The 7,801-nt window shown below is 39.0% G+C and overlaps 1 long non-coding RNA gene across 1 annotated transcript in view; it reads left to right on the top strand.

Moving 5' to 3' along the window:
- The first annotated feature begins 441 nt into the window (after positions 1-441).
- The window catches only part of LOC116995843, a 54,153-nt gene continuing 46,793 nt past the window's right edge, over positions 442-7,801 (top strand). Inside the window, exons 1-3 of the long non-coding RNA XR_004417785.1 lie at positions 442-672; positions 1,434-1,501; positions 2,131-6,663. This is a non-coding gene — a long non-coding RNA (uncharacterized LOC116995843). The remainder of the gene's footprint in view (positions 673-1,433; positions 1,502-2,130; positions 6,664-7,801) is intronic.

Below are 7,801 nucleotides of genomic sequence, written 5' to 3'. Positions count from 1 at the left end.
TTTTCTTTTAATGTGCTTTCTGCAATGCAGCTGTGTCTCACTGGCACTCAGCATTAGTCTGTAAGCTACTTCTTTTTCCCTGTTTTCAAGTATTCATTCTGCATCTGCCATCCCTGCAGCAGGGACTGTCCAATTTGTGAGTGGGCACTGTTCCATTTGAACAGACGGGGAGGAGTGGAGACAGACAAAAGATCATATGGAGTAGTATCTAAAAAGTCTGGTGGTGAACCTGACCAAGTGGCATGGATTTTTCTTTATTAATTTTTTGGGTTTTGCCTTGGTTTTGGGTTTTTTTTTTGTTGGCTTTTTTATTATAAAACTTAGAGAAAACCCTTCATAAATTCCATTACAGGGCAGCAATGAACACAATTGACAGTAATGCTGCACCCTGAGTGAATGCAGGGTTTGAAAATTGAGTTTGACCTCTCCTCTCAGGCTGTGATTTCTTGTTCAAGGGATTAAAACAAACAAAAACCACTTACTTTCTGTATTTTGTTTCCATGCCTGCGTCTAAAGTGTATTCAGAAGAATTCTTTTCAGCAGTCATGACATGAAGGCTTATACAACAGTATGAAGAGCTGGTGTCTAACTCTGTAACTCTTCAAAGTGAAAAAAAACTTCCAAGTTTTTAAGCTAGTTACATCTACGCCTGGTTAGACTGGAGTCCAACAGGTAATTAAAAAAGCAACCCCTTCCTCTGCTTATGTTATTACAATGTAATCTGGCCACAAGGCTTAGAAAAATATTTTATCTGAAGGGGATTTTTTTCCTTTGTTTTTATAGTGTTTGTTCTGAGCTTTTCCAAAAGCCTTTTTGTTTTCAGTTGCACGGTGTTAAGTGTCATAGTGTACAGAAGGTTTAAAAAATAACCTAACTTCTATTTCTTGCCTTTTTCATTTCCTTTTATTTCAATCCTAGCCAGTTCCATCTCCTCTTTCCTTTGCCCTTGACTAAGCAAGCACAAGTTAATCAGATTTATTGAGAGATAGGAAAGCAGAAATTGAGAAACAGATAAGAGAAGCAATTCAGCATGGTTACAAGTTCCTAGTGTAGCTCACAGCCAATGTGAGCACATTTTGCCTTGTTTACCCTCATGTAGTCCTGTGGGTCATTTTAAAGTGTTGAGTCAAGGAATGTTTTGGGTGTACCAATTAAATTATTTTCCTTTTTTCTTTCCAAATCTTTTTGAAGACAGGCTGTTCTTTTTGATCTAAATAGCCTACAAAACCTCAATTTTGGTAGGTTGTAGTGACTTTCACTTGTGTGTTTCTGAATGAAATTTACATTCCTAAAAAAATATATATTAGAGCCTGTTGCACTCCTGTGTTCTCTAAATTTGAAAATTCTCTACCAACGGTTACTGTTTGAAAATTTTTGAATGTAATAGATGTGGTTTTTTATTATTTTTAACACTGCACAACTTTTATTCATAGTGGTTGCTGAAAAAAAAATTACCTGCCTGGGTAGATGAGAGTTTATCCCCATGTGAAATCCTGCCAAGGTAAGATGAATAGTAAATTGTGCTGCTGACTTTTTAAAACTCCCGACCTTGGTGCATACCAGGTCAGGAGGATGGCTCATTTACAACATCTCAAAATTATGTTTTAAAATTAAACTTCAGTTTTTTATTTTACCAGGTTACTTTAGACCCCATTTTGAAAAGCAAAAAGAACCCAATCAAAACCCAACCCAAGTTTCAGCCTAGTTGGCAATACTAGGGCATTCTTTCCTGCTAAAGTTTATTAGCTAGGTAGATTTTAACAATCTGAACTACACAAGAGTTGTCTGATTTTGTGTTTCAAATGGGGCATATGTTAAAGTTCCAGATCAATGTCTCTGTTTTTTGGGTTTTTTAATGAGAATTTCAGTTCTTAACAAATCTAGGTATTTTTTTCTCAGCTCTTCTACAGGGAAAAAAAATGAAAATGTAACTTGAATGCACCTTGCAGGCGCAGAAACCTGACCTGCAAATAAAATCAACCTGAAGCTTTTTAGGAAATCTGACAGAGTGGAATCCATACTCTGTTGAAATCAAATCTGCCATCTACTTTTCTAAGAATAAGTCTTCATCTCAGATGTTTAAGGTGAATTTATGACTCCTGAAGGTCATGCATCTGTGTGTGCTTTTAGAATGCTTGGAGCTGATGCGTCCATCGTTTCTTTAAAAGTTTCCTTCATATATCCAGCTGTCTGAGAAAAGAATTTTCCCTTCATAATGGAATGCAGAAAAATAAAGTAAGTGCAAATACTGACCCTTAAATTCTCCACACTGGTTTCATTTTATATTGGTTTTGGGTAGCTGCTGCAAAAGGAGGTGGAATGCCTTCTCTTTCACAGACACAGAGACTGGAGACTCTTTTGACTGGGAAAAGGCTTGTTGGCTGTATAATCTGGCTACTTTTCTGAGCTACTCAGCCTGTTATTTTAATTTCTTAAGACAGTCTTGCAATTGTCATTTGCAATTTTGATTGTCTGTGTTTTGACATTTGGGCCACTAGTGATTCTGTGGCTTTTGAGCAGTTAGTGTCAAAACTGATGTACAGGAGCTGTTAACGGAGATTTGAAACCTTGGCATGGCACAGCACACCAAGCATAACTGATTTCAGATTTACACTGTATCATTCATCTCAGCTGCTGCATCCCTCTCCATCAAAAGGCATGTAAGCAGTAAATTTCAAGGAAGATATGTTTTTGCTGTTTGTATCCTGGTGCATTTTTCTTCCTCCACCTTTACACCAGTTCCACCCACATATTTTCCAGTTGCTCCGGATTATAATGATTTCAAAAAAACATTTTATTTCTTTGAATTGTCTGGGGAATGTGCAAAAGTGGCAGCTGTAATTGGGAGTTTACAGAGTTTCTTGTGTATTGCAGTCAACAAGGGAACAAAACAATTTCCTTTTCAACTTGCATGATAAAACACACAGTCCTGTGGTAGTATCTTCAGGCAATTCACAGTATACACCTAGTAACACAGTCTCATTTGTTAGAAATATGTGAGCTGTGTCTGTTGCTACACAGAAATATCAGTAATTTCGTATATATCACTCTATAAATAAAAAATATCCAGGAAATCACTACAGTTATAAAATAACTTCTGTATAGCTCTCATTCCAGAAAGAAGTTTGTCAGAGAAGTTAAAAATATTTTCACAGCCTTGCTGATACACAACCCCAGAAGTCTTGCCTGCTGAAGGCACATTTTTATATGCAGTAATACAGGCCTAGGAAATGAGGTTTTGTTTCCCACCCACTGAAAACAAGACCTGTCTCCTTTCAGCCCGGCACTGACAAGGAAGGAGGATAGATCCTCATGCCTTGGGAATCACATGAATACTGTCATCCTGGCAGGAACTAGGCTTGTCCTTCATGGTAGGGAACCTTTGACTGGCTCAAGAAGCTGCAGTGAAACCTGTGGCCTTACAGGTGTGAAAGGATGCCCTACACGCCCCTTTCTCACTCCACATTTTCCTGTAACAAGCCATCTGCAGAGGAATACTAACAATATGCTGCATTTTTACATAATGCACAGAAGGCAGGAATTTACTCCCGGTACTTTTGCTTTCGGTGATGCTTTCAGAAGAGCAGTGGATGATTTTGTACTAGAAACCAGCTATTTGTATGTGTTGACAGCTATTTGTAAGCTGGAGCAGGGAGTGAGAGCAGCAAGTAGTTTCTGCCCAGCCTTGTCTCTAGTGCAGAGCTACTGCTGTCCTGCAGTTCACAGACACTCTGGATGGGTGTTCAGTGACAAATTTGCAGTCATGTGGGCCAAATAGACCTGAATTCCACCTGTTCCCACACTGAATGTTACAAGCTGAGGTGTCAGGAGTACATCATGGATCTCAGTTTTCTACTCCTTGGGGCTGTTTATCAAGCAGCACACACTGCAGAAAGGTGCTTTTGTTGCCTGGCAATTATTTCAGCAACACACATGGAAACAGTGGCCTCCATGTGGACAGGTAATGTTTCAGCTAGGGGTTTGGATGGGGCTTTGCAGTCCTGGTACAGGAAGGGAGAAGAAATTTGATGCCCTGTTGAAAGCATGAGAAAGAATAGGAAGGAGGAAAAGAAATAGCAAGAGGAGCAAGAGAAATAACTGCAATAACAAAGTTTCAGTTCTTGATGATACTGATGAATGTGAAGAGTGTGGTGACTTCTACCACTTCTTTTAGATCAGCAACCATTAAATTTTCACTGCCTGATGAAAGACAGGAGGGTCTTTGGAGGCATTGAAATACAGTGATGTAAATATGCTATTTTTTTCTTAATCTCCCTTTCTTTAGGGGAAAGAGATCACCAGGTCAAAGGATGTTTAGGTGTAGCATTATGCAGTTCCCTTTTCGTACACAGGCCCTTAGTCCTCTTTCAGTTGCTATTAGATGAAAGGGCACTGCCCTGAGATATAGGGGTATAATTCTTATATTTATCAGGACATTGTATGTGATCTTTGGGAAGTGGGCAGTGTTGAAAAATAGAGTAGGAATTTAGGACAAAGAGAAAAGTACAAGACAATAATGGGTAGCCCGAGGGTAAACATTTTGTATATTCAGAAAAAGAAAAAAGCATTGATGACCTTCACAGGAGATAATCAGATGGTGCCTAAATTATTAAAGAATTGCAAATACACTGGCATACTAATACCATGGAAGAAAGTTACCATGATTGCAATTTGAGAAGAATTAAGAGTATGGAAGTATCCTGAGAACTATCAAAGGAAAACAAGGTGATATGTTTAGCAACTGGTGTGTAGTGGTGGCTGTAGTTCAGTGTAGTTCAGTAGCTGATTTTTGTCTGGTACCCCAAAAGGAGAATAGAAGGGGAAAGTGGCCATCCCTTGACTCTTTAAAGAGGTCTAGAGGAAATGTCATGAAGCTGAATCAGAGGAGGTATAGATTATATATCTAGAAAAAAATTTGTCACCCAGAGCATTGGAAGAGGTTTCCCAGGGAAGTGGTCACAGCAGCAAGCCTGACAGAGTTCAATAAATTGTTTGGTACTCTCAGGCACAGGGTGTGACTCTTGGGTGTCCTGTGCATGATCAGGAGCTTGAATTAAAACTCCTTCCAACTCAGCATATTCTATGTTCAGTGATTCTACGATTGTATAATTCTATGATCTGATAATGCTGTGGATTGGGGATTGTGTTCATTAGACTTTCCCTTTCTGACCCTGGTCTTTAGCACTGTGAGGAATTGAAGTACTCTTTGTCCTCTAACCTTTCTGTTAAATTGTTGGTGCCCATTAGAAGCCTGGAACCAGGACGATGGGGTGGAGATTGGCACTGAACAGCACACAGAAAATAAAGATGACCTGTACCAGATGAGTCTCTGCAACTGGGGGGAGGAGGGGGAGAATTATTAATTTTAAAAGAAACAGGATCTGAACTCTATGCATTTTAGTGCCTTATACATGGTTTCATTAATGTTTTTAAGTATTTGTGTCTGGCTAATAACAGCTGCTTTAACAATTCAAATTCTAAATTCCAGTATAGCTTTTCCGTAAACTAAAAAATAGCCAGAGATTATTTAGTACTACTTATAAATAAAAGTTTTTTGTTTCATCTTTTTAATCAGACTTTGACATGCAATGGTAATATCTTTGAAAATGTACATGCTCCACAAATACTAAGTAGTAATTGTAAAAGCTCTCCGATTCTAGGTGTTCCCATTCTCACAATTTATGGCCTGAGAAGGCAATTGAAGGCAATTGGTCTGTAGGATACCTTTTAACTTTCTCTTTAAGTTCCTCCTGCATATTACTTTTTTTTTTTTAAAGGGATACCTATTAGCCATGGATTTATTTTCTTGACTGCTTCTTTCTAGGTAATGAAAAGAGTGGCATCATTTTTCTGTTTTCCAAGAATTATGTAAGCAGCACAAGCCTAGAGGCAAAACATTTTTGGGTTTAAGTAAGTTGAGATTGTCTTTTTGTGAAGTCTGTGAGAAGTAGATTGTTTTCCAATGAGGTGAAGTACCCTATCATTGCCCTCCTAACTATTCTGGGTTGCCCCCTTTTCAGGACATAAACAGAGCAATAAAGTTGGTGCAGTTTTCACTTTTTCTCCAGGACAGCTCCTATTCCCCGATTCCTATTTCTCTTTCTGAGATATTTTCATTGTTGCTATTTGCTCCTTTGGTTCACAGTGCTGCTTACTGCAGTGCAAGCCCACTCTTAAACATGGACTCAGAATAGGAAATGAGGAAAAGCTGCCTTCCTTGTCTTTCTCAGGCCCCTGAGGTTTCTCGTTCTTCATTTAGGACACCTAGTTGCTGATTTTAAAAGAAAGGAGATATAGTTCTCTCTAAAAGAAGAGATTTTTCTTAGAGAAAATAAAATAAAACTCATAACAATCCAGATTCTGGTGCCCAAACTGAATGGCAGGTATGGCAATACTAGTATTATTTTTTGTGATGAATTTCAGAACTCTCAGAACCTTTTCAAATATCTTCACTAACAATTTTGACCCTTTTTGCCATTTAGTTCTGCATAAAGAAGGCTTGGCTACTTTCAGCTGGACTCTGTACCTGTCTGGGGAATAGCTTCAAGCAGGTTTGTTGTTTCCTTGCTTGATAGAGAGATGGGACTCACACAACTGCCTTGAAGCTCAGCCTGTTGATTTTGCATCAAAGGACCAAAGGAGCACTCAAAAAGCCGAATTCAGGTACTCCAAAGGAAGCAGTCACCAGTAGCATCACCTGACAGTTGTGCCCAGTGCTGGCTGATGCCACAGCAAAGGTACACTGGGAATGTTTCTGGGCTGAGCTGCAGCACCCCAGCCTGAGGTGGGATCATACCTACAGGATGCTCCAATGAATGCCAGCCAGAAATGAAAACTGTAACATACCAAGACAGATTGTCTAAAGGTTTCTACTGCCCTGGTCTTCCATCCTGGGCACCGTTGCTAGGATAGTAGTTGTTTGAGGATGTGTCATGCATGGTAAAGGAAACAGAGGAGGAGGCAGGGGTCAAATTTACACCTGAGCCAGAGGGAAGAACTGGATCTGTGGTGAATAAGACAGCTTCAACTAGACACCTGAAATAGTATTGTTTATATTCAGCCTATCTTCTGCCAGTATAATACAACATCCCTGCAAAGGTTAATCAATTTGAATGTTAATATCATTCTTATTTTCCAACCATTATCTCTCAAATATATGGTGTGCACTTGTCATCTTCCAGAATTAACAACATGACAAGTTTGAACTTTTAAAAGCAAGACACTTTTTGGTTATTGGAGAGCAGAAAAAGGTCACAATGCTTCGTACAAAACAGAACCATGTACACTTCCAGGCCCACAATTTGCCTACTCTTCTCAATAATTTATAAAGCATGGAGAAATAAAAAGGCCAATTTGGTAAGAAGAGGGGCTGCTCTGTTTATGTGTACAGTGTAAGAGGAATTATTATACAGAAAAAAAGGAATTATCCATGTGGGTTGACTCTTGCAGCCTTGTTCTGGTTGGCACAATATAATAATTTCATTTGTTTCCCAAGAATGAAACACACTGAGCCTAATTCACCATTCTGTCTGATTCTCTCTAGAAGTTATTTTTTGGTTGCAAATAATAGTCACAGAGAAATGAGAAAATGCATTGGCATCAGTGTTCCCTTGATCAGGCAAAGGAAAACTCAAGTATTTGCTTTCTGCTGTGGCTGCTATTGTCCTTGGGGACTGCTGAAACTTTAAATCAGAGTCCTAATTGGCACTCGGATAGCCATGAAACACCAGAAGCTTCAAAAGGAGCTTAAGAGAGTAGTTGCTGCCTTTTCCCTGCTCCATCCTTTGCTATCCACAGCACA

The sequence above is a fragment of the Catharus ustulatus genome, chromosome 4 (assembly GCF_009819885.2).
Source record: "Catharus ustulatus isolate bCatUst1 chromosome 4, bCatUst1.pri.v2, whole genome shotgun sequence".
Lineage (NCBI taxonomy): Eukaryota > Metazoa > Chordata > Aves > Passeriformes > Turdidae > Catharus > Catharus ustulatus.
The sequence above is the reverse complement of the archived record's forward strand: the minus strand, read 5'-3'. Positions and strand labels throughout refer to the sequence as shown.